At 45.4% G+C, this 13,939-nt stretch overlaps 1 protein-coding gene across 19 annotated transcripts in view; it reads left to right on the forward strand.

Moving 5' to 3' along the window:
• Window positions 1-13,939, forward strand: part of KCNAB2 (potassium voltage-gated channel subfamily A regulatory beta subunit 2) — a 961,933-nt gene that overhangs the window by 250,327 nt on the left and 697,667 nt on the right. The window lies entirely within an intron of this gene.

Consider the following 13,939-nt stretch of genomic DNA (forward strand, 5'->3'; position numbering starts at 1 on the left):
ACATGCAAAGTGTAATTAAATAACTGGAGCACAGATGATGACACTTAAGACTAAAAATACTAATCGAAGGCATGTGAAGATTCCACAATGAAAGGACCTGGGCCACTGGGGAGGGGGTTTAAATCAACAGGGGACTACCATATAATCCTAACTTTGGGCAAACCGAATTAATGGTCACTTGGAAACTTCTGCCACAAATAATTGAAGCAGGTGTATTGTGTTAAAATAGCAAATGCAAAGTGAGTTTCCTGGAATCATTTTTCAATCACAACTAAAAGATGTGCTGGAAGTTTGATATTTCCACATGTTTTTATAGTAATTGGAAGCATAGGCATAATTTGTGACTGAAAAGTGTGTTCTGTTATTTCAGTAAACAAAGACAATGTCTGTCAAGATAATGATTGCCTTTCAGCGTTCCACGTTTAACCATGAAACTAAGATTAAACTATAATCGTATGAATAAAACTATGCCATAAGGCCTATCCTGTGAATATTTGTTATTGTATTATGTCTGTGATGCTCACTTTCTGCCTTTCTAGTGTTCTCAGCTGTTGACAAATAAGGAGATATAGGCATATCTGGAACATGATTTGGTGAAGTAGGACTTTAATGACGAACTGCTGGTTTCAAGTTCTATAACTTGTTCACTATGCCGCATTTTAGTGGGTGGGTGATGTTTTCTTTTCACAAATATACTATCACCATTTAGTTTAATTCTAGGTACTGTACTTTGTAAAACAAAAAACAACAATATGTGTGAAAATTGATCACCCACGCGCCCACCATTTGGTAATAAAAGGAAGCTATGATTAAAAACCATGTCTTGTGGTTGTACAGTTTCCATCTTTCCTCGTTACGCTATAACTGGGGTGTAAGTGGTTGAGATGCGAAGATTCCGGGACTGTTCTCTTTCCAAAGAAATGCGGCTTTGTTGAGAGGCCTACACAAATTTTAAACACAGTGTCCCCTACCAGGACATTTTAGCAAACTGTAAAGCCAAGATGTCAATCTCCTAGTAACATAACTAAAGCCTTTACACTGTCAAACATCTGCTACTGCAGGTTGGGTGTTTGTGCCAAACCGCTTCCGTGAATTGCACATAATGTCGGGGGTCCTACTAAGTAATTTTATGGTATCACTAAATATATTGATGGAAGCTGTTTCTAAGGATTTGCAGTGTTTGCAGATGGTAAGGTGACAGTAGAAGGGCCTAAGATGCTGTTTCATTTTCAGGCAATAACTAAGTTTCTCCTTTTATACAGTTTACTTTCCAGAAGATGTGTTAGTGTGCAGAGAGTACATATACCTTTGGTGCTTTGGAGAGATAGCAACTCAAATACTGCATAATACATTAACCACACTGAACACAATGTATTGTTAGATCTATTTCTCCCATAGAGACTACTGAATTCTTTTAGAGGAGGCGAGGACAGAATGAAACTCCTTAAAATAACTCAGTGACTCACCATCCTCACTTTGTTTCACAGACCCACATCATGCTCCTTACTACCCTGCCAGCATCAATGCTACTCTGAGTCACATCACATACCATACTTTTAGGAAAATGGTCTGATTACCAGTGGTCTAAATGAAGTCATGCTCCCATAAAATAGGTGCTAGTAGTGAACATCGACAACCACCAGCTCAAGTTGAGCACTGGATCCAAATGATGGCTTTCTGGTTCTATTTTCTAACAGTAAGAACTTACAGACATTCCATAGCACAATCTATTTCCATGCAGAATGCCTTGCCTACAAACATTATCAGTGGTTGTTAAATGTGTTTGCTTTTGTTGAGATGCTGCCGTTAGTATGGAGCTAGCTATGTTGTAATCTGTACTCAGTGTGGGCACATAAACCCTTTGAACCCCAACCTGTCATTGACATTAAACTTGTGACAAGGACTTTTATGATTTTCCTTATTGTAATCTCTGCAGTAGGAGCACATTCAAGCTCTTTTATGCTATGATCCTTCTATGATTTTTTCACAGAAGTAAACATTTTCTCTTATTATATGGTCTTCTTGTGTTGGTAAAACTTTCCTTCCTTTTCAACAAGGAGATTTTACTGCTCAAATTTTAACCCTGAAATGTAAACTGAAGCTGAAAGTTTTCCACATATATTGTTTGTTAATATTGCCTTATGTTGTACCTCGGCTGGATGAAGAGCTTTATTCTTTCAGTCTACCTTTCTCGTACTGTCCTTGATCCTCCTAAAGAGACCTCAAAGGCCTTGATTGATTATTAGGTAATTTGCGATTTCATTGCTCATGCATTCAATCTAGACAGTCACACAAAGGGAGCAGAGGAGTGCCCTGCATATCCTGATGGCCCAACACCAGGCTGATAAGTCTTCCTGAGCTTTCATGGAGATGGCTACTTTACCTGAGGACTGGAAGCATGCCAAAGTTTGCCCCCTCCTGAAAAAACCCACGAGCAACCCTCTGGATCACAAGGACTACCACCTCATCTAACAGCTGCCATACCCAGCAAGGTCATTGAAAAGGACATCAACGCACAGCTCTGCAAACACATCGAAAATAAGAACATAATGGACTTCTGCCAGTCAGGCTTCACGAGCAACCACAGCACGCCAGGAGACTGCCCTCCTCGCCACCACAGATGACATTTGCTTGCTCCTCGATCTCAGCCAAACATCAGCCCTCATGCTACTGGATCTCTCGGACGCTTTCGACACAGTCTCCCACCACACCCTCTGCTCCAGACTCCACACAGCAGGCATCCATGGCAAGGCCCTGTAGTGGGTGCGCTTCTTCCTGACTGGCAGCACACAGAGAGTCAGACTCTCGCCCTACCTGTCGGAAACTACAGCGATCAGCTGCAGAGTGCCCCAGGGCTCCTCCCTGAGCCCCACACTCCTCAACATCTACATGGCCCCGCTCGTGTCCCTTGTCAGAATCCACTGACTGATAGTCCTCTCCTATGCTGAAGACACCCAGCTGATCATCTCACTGACCAAAAACACTATAACTGCCAAGAAGAACTTCCACAAGGGGATGGAAGCCATCGCCGCCTGGATGAAGGAGAGCTGCCTCAAGCTCAACTCAGAGAAGACCAAGATCCTCATCCTGGAACCCTCCACATCCACCTGGAACGACTCCTGGTGGCCTGCGACACTCAACACCCCCACCCTAATGAACCACACACACAACCTCAGCTTCATCCTGAACTCATCTCTCGGAATGACCCACCAGATCAACTCTGTTGCATCCTCCTGTTTCCACACACTCTGACTTCTCTGGAAAATCTTCAAATGGATCTCAAACGACTGCCGCAAGAGCGTAAAGCACGCCCTGGTCATCAGCAGGCTTGACTGTGGCAATGCCCTCTACGCCAGCATCACCCAGAAGAATATGAAGAAACAATAGCACATCCAGAACGCCTCTGACAGACTAATCCTGAGCATCCCCCGCCACCAACACATCACCAAAAACCTTAAGAACTCTACTGGCTCCCGTCAAGAAAAGGATCAACTTCAATCTCCTCGTCCACGCATCCCAGTCTTTCCATGACTTAGGACATACCTACCTGCCTAAGCCATTGCATCACCTTCTACTCTCCCGCCAGACAGCTCTGGTGTGCTCAAAAAGCACTGGCCACCACATTCCGCAAACGAAGAACCGCGGCAGGAGGAAGATCCTTCTCCTACCTCATGGCATAGAGCTGCCTCTCCTCCTCAGGCAGTCACCATTGTTACCTCAATTCAGGAATTACTTTAAGACCTGGCTCTTCGACTGAATCACAGGGGGCCTAGCCACCCGACAGCGCCTTGAGACCCTTACAAGTGAATAGTTGTGCTTTATAAGATTTGATTGATTGATTGATTGAGAGTGGTGGAAGGAGCTGACACTTGCATCTGAATATGGCTGTGTCTGTCCTCACACAAAGCAGCCTACAACCCCCTGGAGTGTGTCTGGGGGCAGGGCAGGGAAAGGCAGGGTCTTGTGCACTACATAGACTTCCCTTTGAAGTTTGCCTACTCAAAAGACAGAAATGTACTGGACCTCTGACACCCCATAGTTAGGACACTTCTGGACTGAGCACATTCTGTTCTGGATGCTGTAGGAGTGAATGCCACTCTGCCTGTTGCTTTGTTGTGCTGGCTTGCTGCTTCTGGACTTTCTGGAAGTGAAAGGACTAGACTTTGCATTCTACATCCTGATTTCAAGGTGCTCCAAGGGCTTGAACTGAGCTTGTCTCCTGTTAAGAAGTCTCAGGGCCATCAAAAACTTAATCTGCCAGCACCTAGGCTCTCTTGTTGAGAGTCTTGACTTGCCAAGTGGTGCCAAATCACGTTCTGGGCCCTTGGGAGTGCAACCAGGAACAAACTGGTACATCGATTTCCAGAGCAACTTCAGAACCGGTGCTGATGTCTGCATCTGAGCCATGGTTCCCGCTGACTGCAACCACTGCGACCTACAGTGCAGTCCCTGATGCCATGCCTCCAAAGTCCGGCCACAGCATGATTTCAGAGTGCTGTCTCACTGATGTCAATGACACCCAACTCTGACTTTGCCGCAGCACCTGTGGCCCCATGGTGTAATTGCAACACTGCGAAGTCGACACCTTGTGTCTTGACCTGCTGGGTCCATCGACCTCGCCTTGTCGTACGGGACCATTGCTTCGCCGCCAGTGCCACATCACCTCCCCCACAACTGTAAGGAACTGATGCCACATCTCCCCTGCCTATTAGTAAGGAGCCAATGCCTCACCTTCCGAGGGGCAGTAAGGAACCAATGCCGCACTGGCACTAGCGACGCCTTATCTCTCCAAAATTGTGCATTATCTTTGTTTCCTCATCGCTTTCCAAGGGACTGTAACTGGGTTCTATACGACTCTGTAGCTGGCCAGTACTCCCTTCCTGTTGGTGCTGGACTGTTGGAAGTGACTCTGTCAAGACGTTTTGATAGCCACAGTTGAAGCTATTGTGTTTCTAAGCGCTATACTGCATTTAATCTTTGAAAAATTCTATCTTTACTTGTGTATGTTGGATTTTTGTCATTTTGGTCTTGTTTTACTCAGATAAATATATGGCTGTTCTAAACTACTTTTGTATTGTTTTCACTGTGACACTCTGTGTGTACAAATACCTTACTCATTGCCTCTGAGATAAGTCGGACTGCTCGTGCCAAACTACCAAGGGGTTAAGCAGGGGTGCTCTTAGCTGTGTGACTGACTCCAATACCCTGACGAGAGTGAGGGTCTCTACTTTGACAGGGTGCACACCACTGCCAACTAGAGACCCCTTTTCTAACAGTATGGAAAAGGCTGTAGTGTGCATTCACCATGCTTTTAAACCTTTAACATTTTCTAGGCAAGAATGCTCTCCTCTGAGTTACAAATCCGATGAGTAGAGGGGTAAGCGGGACTTAGGACTATCAGTAGAATTGTCAGTACAGTGAGTAAACTAAATGTTTGCAACCCTGAGCCAGTTTCCACACCCATGTCCATCCAGCTACTAGTCTAACCCATACTTCAGTGGAACCCCCAGCTTTAGTCCCTCTGAGGCTTTTGTTTCCCTTGCTTGTATGTTCCAGAATGGTATCCTGTTTAAGATCTGTTTAGTTATATTCTGGATCAGGAGTCTTAGCTTGTGTTTGGTTATATTCTTTTAGTTTTTCCTTGGCCGAGTCTGTGAGGCACTCCAGTCTCGCTTGCGTTCTGTTCCTTGCTGCCTGTGTGACTCACTGTTTATTGCTGTCAGCATTTACTGGATACCTAATACTAAACTCACTTCGTCCCCTCCAGGTGCTTTAATATAAGATGGCAAGTGTCTTGTTTGTAAGGGTATACTCAGCACCAGCTTGGTTACTAACAGGATGTTTGACACCAAGAAGTACTACATAGAATGATATTCATACACAGCCTGTTGATGTTCTACCAAATAAAAAGGCTACGAAAAACCAGAGCACACAAAAAGGGTGATCTTTGGAGCAAGCACATAGGAAGTGTTAATGTTGTGTCAAGTCCAGTTTCAGCCCAGAGTGATTACAGGATTCACAGACTTTAGGAAAGCAGATATGCAAACCTAGGGAAAATTAAATGCATGGCTGAAGGCAGACAACACTGAACTCTCATTAAGAACCACGTGCTGAAGGCATTGAAATGTTAGGTGGCTGTGTGCCGTGAGCACCTGGAAAAACAAGAAGTGCCTGGATGGAAACCCCACCACAACAGCATGATTAGTGAATACCATACCAACACAAAATCGTATTGCTGTGGTTAATATGTGCTGCCAAACATACCTTCAGTCCTCCTGAAAATAAGATTTAGAGTGCTAGAATCCAGATAGTTTGCATTGAGGTATGGAGACGTGAGTTTTAACCTGAAGTAAAAAAATTGTAATTTCATATCACGATCCTTAAAGCGAATCTATATGATTAGTTCTGATACCTGGTAGCACCATTCTCGGTTTTTAATGGTGCACTTTTTCTGTGTGTGTGTGTGTAATAAAAGTGAAAACTCCATTGGAGAAATGAAACAGTGAAAGGCTGTGATGGTGCACCAGTAGTTCATGAAGCCCGGAGATTGGAGTGATGGCCACTGTCACATATAAATGAAAGGTCAGAGTTAATGACTTTGGTAATCACACCCTATTCCCTAAGTGGGCACGCTTTCACCGTCCACGAACGGTCCAGGGGAATTTGCTCTGACTTACCATGTAAATTTGTAGGTGCCCTGTTGAAATCTCCAGTGAAATCCTACACTGTAGCTTGGGGTATATGAGCACTGAGAAAAAGGTAATCCAAGGGATTTCCCATTGCACGAAGGTCTGCGAAATGTCATGGATTCCTGCACACTACTTATTGTACACAGCAAAGTGTTGATTTTGACAGATTCTCCGTGGCCTTTTGGAAATGTGTTGTATTTTTTTTTTTTAGGGTCGAACGCACAAGTGCTCCGTCCCTGTTATGATCTCTCTTTGGGTTTTTAACCACACCCATGTCACGCCTGTCACTTTCATTGGTTCGTGGGCTTGCCTTTTAAAATCTGCTTGATTTCATTAGTGTAAGGCATGCATACATCAGGCCTTTGCCGATGTTCAGCCCTCCTCGAGTGCAACGGGCAACTACTGAAAACACACGAGGCTCTGTGTTTTCAGCCTGGTTTCTGCACTACTTTATCCTTTTGTTTTCCATGCAATGCGATCGCTCTGGGTTTTGCGTAGTGCAATCACGCTCCTTTTTTTTCTTTCAATTGTGGCAAGAAAAGTCTGGTTAGGAGTTTACAATGCTCATAGTTCTAACTCGAGCAAATGCGAGACCCATTGCATTGCAAATGGTTGTTATTGACTTGCAGCAACAACCAAGCACCGTCAAAGGTTAGGGTTTCTCCGCAAGGCCCCTCCCAGATGTAATTGGTCTGCTACAAAAATGTGTCCTACGTGATTCTTCTGTTAAATGTTGATGTGCAATGAAGGCCTAGTTTAAGGGTGTAATTGTAGGGTGAGTGGAGGTACAGTACATCAAAGTTTCTACATTTGTGATAAGATGTAATTGCCCAGCCAGACTTGTCAGTACACAACAGTTTTAAAATATGTAAATCAAGTTGTAGACATGCCCAAAACACAATACAAAATAAAATAGTAATACAGCATAGTGGGAAAGGCAAGGCCAGTGGTTGCCACAATCTACTGTTCGTGATCACTTACCGATTGAGACCAATGCCACAATCCTAACAGTGAAAGCAATAAATGTCACTGCAGCTACTACAATGTTGGAATGATTAATCAATGTTCTCAAACGTAACACCGATGATGATCTCTAGCAGATTAAAACCACAACACTGTACCCTGAGATATTCTTGTCAAAGTTCTGAACTTTTACTCATCATAGCTGAAATGCCTGAAAACAAACAAAACCAAAGTGAACACAATGATAATACAACCTACCTCCAAAGTAAAGGAATAGGGATAGTGTCTCAGAGTTCTGGAAAGATGAGTTATTCCAGTGAGGGAGATAAGGCTATATCTGGGTCATGGTTAGGTGATGCTGGTCTCTTAAAATGAAGATATCTCCACACTGAAGCAACATGAACTCAGTCAGTGGCTTCTCATTCTCTGGCATAGCAGAGTGAGAAGGAGCAGGACGTCCAAGTGCAAACCAAAGTAAGCAGTGTGCGCAAGCCCATAGGTACTCAATGTTTGCACTAGACCAGTGGTTCCCAACCTGTGGGCCGGGGACACTTGGGGGTCCGCGGCTGCTTAAAACATTTAATAATATTAGGTCCCAGCTATCAGTAATGACTCCTCGGGGTCCCCGTGTTCCAATAATGATTCAGTGGGGGTCCCCGGGCTCCAGCATTGATAAAATGGGGGTCCACAGAAGTCAAAAGGTTGGGAACCACTGCCCTAGACCATAAAGGCCCTTCTCATTTCTGCAGGCTTGCAAGTCAGCTGGTTTGTTGGGCTGCTATCAAAGCAGCAGGGTCAGTTGAAAAAGAAATAAAAGATGGTGTAGGGATGATGTATTCTCACCAAGCAGTCATCTTGTAGCTCACCAGTACCTTTTGCAGTAGTTTCTTGGGCAGCCCTTCTCTAAGTAGGGACAGAAAAGGATGGAGAAATTGGGTTATTGGCTGACTCAGGTATGACCCCTGGTCAAGTAAAAGCCACAATCCCTTGCAGGGTGAACCACAAGAAGTCACTAAAGTAACCTGTGCTTAACCCTGGGTAGCTCAGCAAAAAAAGCAGTCAGCCTGAGCGTGGAGGTAATGTGTTAAGTATTTATGCAGTACGCAAATAGCAATATAGTGAAAACACAACACAAGAAAAAACTAATTTAGAAGTAAAGAACATTTTAATAAATTATTTGATATCTAAACCTTCACATTCCAATTAGCAGAACCGTAATTATGATTTTTTATAGTTACCGGTTAAAAATTATAGGCCTCAGTTTTAGAAAATGGCCATCTAGGCACCTTTAACACCACAGCCAGTGGTCCAGGAGTGAATTCAAAATGGTGGGAGCCTGTTACATCCCTGTGGCTCTTAACAGAAGGCCAGCAAAATTGGCCCTTGGTGTCACTTCTGAAGTCCTGGGTGCAGGTGAAGATGCAGGGGTCCACAGCAGGGCTGGCCTATGAAGGCTCAAGGCAGGCCCCAGGCAGCAAAGCAGTCCTTCTAGGTCCAGCAGTAGTCTGGCATAGTGCACAGCAGGTCACTGCAGCAGGCAGTCCTCAGAGTTTTCCGCAGGTGCAGTAGTGAACTGAAGAGTGGATCTGAGAGCCCTATTTTTATACCCTGGTGCCCTACTCGTACAAGTTGGTAGAAGTTTCTAGAAGGGTTCTTTGAAGTTCCAGGAGTTTCGTGTCTCCGATGCTATGGCTCCTAGCTGGCTGCACTGACAATACAGGGATTTTTAAACTTATTGTGTGGTAGCAGAGCACAGCCTATTCAGGTGAAAATGGGGCTGTGCTTAGCAACACCCCCTCCCCCAATCAAGCCAGTTAAGGAGCCATTATGGCACAGCTTTTCGCACTGTTGTGTGACTGTCGGGGAGGAATTCACAAAGTCCTAACTGTCAGTTACACCCAGTCATGTGACCTAATGCAGATTGCAGGCACGGGGGGTTAAGGTTAGGAAAATGCGGTTTCTGATTGGCTAGGGTATGCACCTACGCCAGGCAGAACCCCCCACTCTAGTCAGGGTAAGGGAGCTACACACCCAAGATAACCCCTGCTCACCCCCTTGGGAGCTTGGCCAGAGCAGTCCGCCACAAAAGAGACTCCACACACTGTTATATGAAAATAAACTGTATTACATATAAACTGTAGACCAATAATTACTTTGGCAACTGTCAGACTATCGTAGTGCAATAAAAGAAAGGATTCTATGTTGCATGTAGTGAAAATACCACCATTGAGTAGGTTATACTGTCACACTATATATTATGTTTATCTTGGCAAGGCATGAACCAACACATTACAGTGAACACTGAGGGTATAAAATGCAGTGGTTTCATGCAGAATGCCAGTGTCACCACTACATCACCAAATACATATTGACATCAACAGTCTCCCTATGCTTCTGCACTTCTATTCCATATGATACAATAAAAGGGAAATCCACAACGTAGGAAGCTGACACCACTGCACACCTACTAGGGTACATATGGTATCAAATCGGAACCGGCAAGACCAGGACCTCCGTTGAGGATCCCTTCCCGCCCTGCCAACTAGTCAGGGTGTGCCTCCAAAAGAAAGCACAAATATGGGAGGGGGCACACACATCTCCTACATCGGCGAGGAGACCTCACCAGGTCTCCCGTGGGCTGAATCCCAACAGAAAGCTGCCCGCTGCTGTGTAGGGAATTCGAAGTAGTGAATTGTCCCCAAGATCCAACAGGCCCACGGCCCTTCCTGCTGGGTGCAGACACCATTCAGGGATTGCCACTCGGGCCCCAGTGATGCCTGACGGGGGGAGGTCTTTTAACTCTGCCCCAGAGGCTTAGGCAGGCTTCTCCATCCAGGCGGGCTTTGGCACCTTTCGAAGTCCTCTAGCCAAGTACCCTCTATGCTCCCACTCGATCCCGTGGGGTTGTGAGGCCTCCTGCTACCTCTGCCAGGGACCTGAAGCAGATGCTGGTGACCACATGCGGTGTTCACTGCACAGCACCCGATTACAAAAGGGGATGCTTGCTTGTGGCCAGTGGGCACCAGATCGTGCACACTTTGTCCGTGATTCCGGATTCCTCCTCCTTCCTGGCTCCTCCTTGCAGGGGGTGGGGGAGACTGACAACGTGGTACGTCTGGTGGGGTTGGTCTCTCCCTGCAAGCACTGTGTAGGATCGGAGCAGCCCCCATATGCCTAAGGGCCTGTTCACTCTCTCAGGCAGCACAGGAGAAGCTCTCCTCTAGTGAGGTGACTTTGGAACCCACTGCTAGAGGACGTTTTGCAGAAGACGAAGCAATTTCCACATGATGGAAGGGGAACTGTTTGAAAGGCAAGGGGGGGGATCAGGTAGCTGACGCTGGCCTGACTCACGAGTCCCATGGCCTTGTGTAAGCAACACGTCTGAGCCCCTCATAAAAATAGGGGGTGGGGAGGCAGGCCCACAAGCCCCTGGGGGACACTAAGGGGGGCACAAGGGGTAGGGAAACAAGCAGCAGGGCCAGCACGTAAGGCAGAAAGAGCAGAGTGGAAGTCCTTTCTGCAAACCAGCAGGTCAGAGGCAGCAGACCAGTCCCACAAGGCAAGCAGTCCAGATGGTGGTTCCTCCTGGCAGCACAATATTCCCGGGCAAGGTGCAGCATGTAGAGGCAGCAGGATCTGGTTACACGTCCCACACAGTGTCTTAAAACATGGGGCTGCAGCCTCTGTGCTTATACTCAAAATGTCTTTGATCTAGGGGGCACTTAAAAAGAACCTTACAAGTGCATAGCACCCCCTGTGAACCTCAGCCATGACTCCAGACAAAAGGTAGGGGCAAACGAGCCCATTGTGTGTGGGCAGGACACAGCCTATACAAATGTGAGTGCGCCCGCCTCCCTCTCTTCCAGCCCAGGAAGGCCATTCAGTATGCAGATGTGATGCTGTTATAGCTCCACCCTCCCTGTGTGATGGGTGTCTGGAAAGTATGCACAAAACCCAGCTATCACTCTACTGTAGATGTCGATTGGAGCCAGGCTGCACAAGAGTCATAGGCCCTTGAAATGCCCACTTTTGGAAAGTGGCATTTCCACAATAGTAATAAAGAATCCACTGACACCAATAAGCAGGGTTTCTCACTACTGTTCCAAACATAGCAAACATGCCCACACTATTCCTCACAGATCAGAAATTACCACTTAAGTACTTTTAAGGGAATTCCCAGTGCCAGCCTATGAGGGGGCAGGCCCCACAGCAGTGAGACAGTGAGAAACTAAATAGGCTGTTTGTCAGCACCAGGACATGCCACACAGCTAAGGTACATGTCCTACCTTTTACCTACACAACACCCTGCCCATAGGGCTACCTAGGGCCTACCTTAGGGGTGACCTATGTGTAGTAAAATGGGAGTTTCAGACTTGGCAAGCAACTATAAATGCCAAGTAAATGTGGCATTTTAAATGCCACTTCTGTGGGTGGCACAAGCTGCACTGCAGGCCCACTAGTAGTATTTAATTTACAGGACCTGGGTCTAAGGGATACCACTGTACAAGGGACTTGTAGGCAAGTTCAATGTGCCAAACAGGCGTAATCCAGTCATGCAAAGTTTAAAGAAGAGAGCACATGCTTTTTATCACTGGTCAGCAGTGGTAAAGCTCACAGTGTCCTAACACCAACAAAAGAGGGACAGAAAAACAGGAGGAGGAGGGCAAAAGGTTTGGGCATAACCCTACAAAAACTGATAGGTCCAGCAGAGGGGTAGGCCTCATAATAGTGGAAAAATACATTTGGGATTTTTTCACTGCTAGGACATATAAAACTTAAAAGTACATGTCCTACCTTTTAATTATACAGCACCCTGAACTATGGGCTACTTAGGGATTACCTTAGGGGAGATATATATGTAATAAAAGGGGAGTTTAAGGCTTGGCAAGAGATATTAAATGCCAGGCCGACATGGCAGTGGGACACTGCCTTCAGGCTGCAGTGGCAGGACTGGGACATTTTTTAAGTGATGCTTAAGCGGGTGGCCCAATCAATGCTACGGGCCCACTTGTAGCATTTAATTTATGGGCCCTGGGTATATGGTACACCACTCTTTGATAAACTTGCATGTAAATTTGATCCACCAATTAGGTATATGTCAATCAAACCATGTTTTGGGGAGAGAACACAAGCACGTCAACACTGGTTAGCAATGGTAAAGTGTACAGAGTCCTAAAGCAACTGAGCAAATACCCAGCATAAATTAGGCGGAAGGCTACAAGTTTGGGGTGACCCTGTACTTAGGGCCATTTCCAGCAAAAGGCTTCATGATGCTTTGTCTGCATGTCTGGTCTTATTGGGCTGGCTGAGAGCGTCTATGCAAAAAAAGTCAGCAGCAGGGCAGGCCTGCAGAGCTTCAGAATGGCTTCATTGCCCAAGAGCTGTTTAATACCCTGTGCCAATCAGTCAGTTTACTTTAAGTTCAAAAGTTCCTGAATATAAGCCCCTTGCCAATTGATCAGTTTACTTTAAGTTCTAAAGTTCCAGCTATTCCGGCTAGGCTTGATTATAACCTCGTAGGGCTTAATGGAAAGACCAGCTTCCTAGAATGCTTTGCTGTGCCCCACTCTTACGAGCAGCTAGCAAATTCCTTGATTTTCAGGGGATGCTTCGTGGAATACTGTTTATTCGCTTATTCACCCAGGAAGCCCTGGAAACAAAGGGGAGGGAATGAGTAGTGAATGGTGCTTTTCTTGTTGTCCTCGGTGGTTAGCAGCCATTCTTCGTCTTACAACCACCTTTATTACAAATATGCCATTTACGAACAGCTAAGGTTAACCCTAATGACAAGGCGTACTTTAGTTTTCACAAAATAATTTACTGTGTGCACAGGTTTTCATGAATCTGAATACATGAATAATGCACGTAATGTTCTCTAACATCTCACACATGCCAACCACACCACAAAATTAACTTGAAAAACTTGATTTACATAGGAAGGCAAGTAGTAGAACCTTCTGCCACAACAAGGGTCTGTGCAAGGGAAGTTTCCCTTTGAGCGAGCAGAGTGGGGAACCTATTGAAATGCCGCCTTTTCTCGGGGCACACCAAACATGTGAAGCCCTTCAGTATCGGCACCAAAACTGTTGGCAAAAAAGCTTACGACAGGGGCACTTTTAGGGACAAAGTCAAAATGATGTAAATTGTACAACTGCACAAATGTTAGTGGATTTTTGCCCTTCATTTCCCAAGCACAGTTCTATAAATTATTAATGGAAAATGTATATGTTTTTTTATTTTCATTTTTCCCTTTAAATGATTACAGAGATATGCATGATTCATTTTTT

This window comes from Pleurodeles waltl, chromosome 6 (assembly GCF_031143425.1).
Source record: "Pleurodeles waltl isolate 20211129_DDA chromosome 6, aPleWal1.hap1.20221129, whole genome shotgun sequence".
In the NCBI taxonomy this organism is placed as follows: Eukaryota; Metazoa; Chordata; class Amphibia; order Caudata; family Salamandridae; genus Pleurodeles; species Pleurodeles waltl.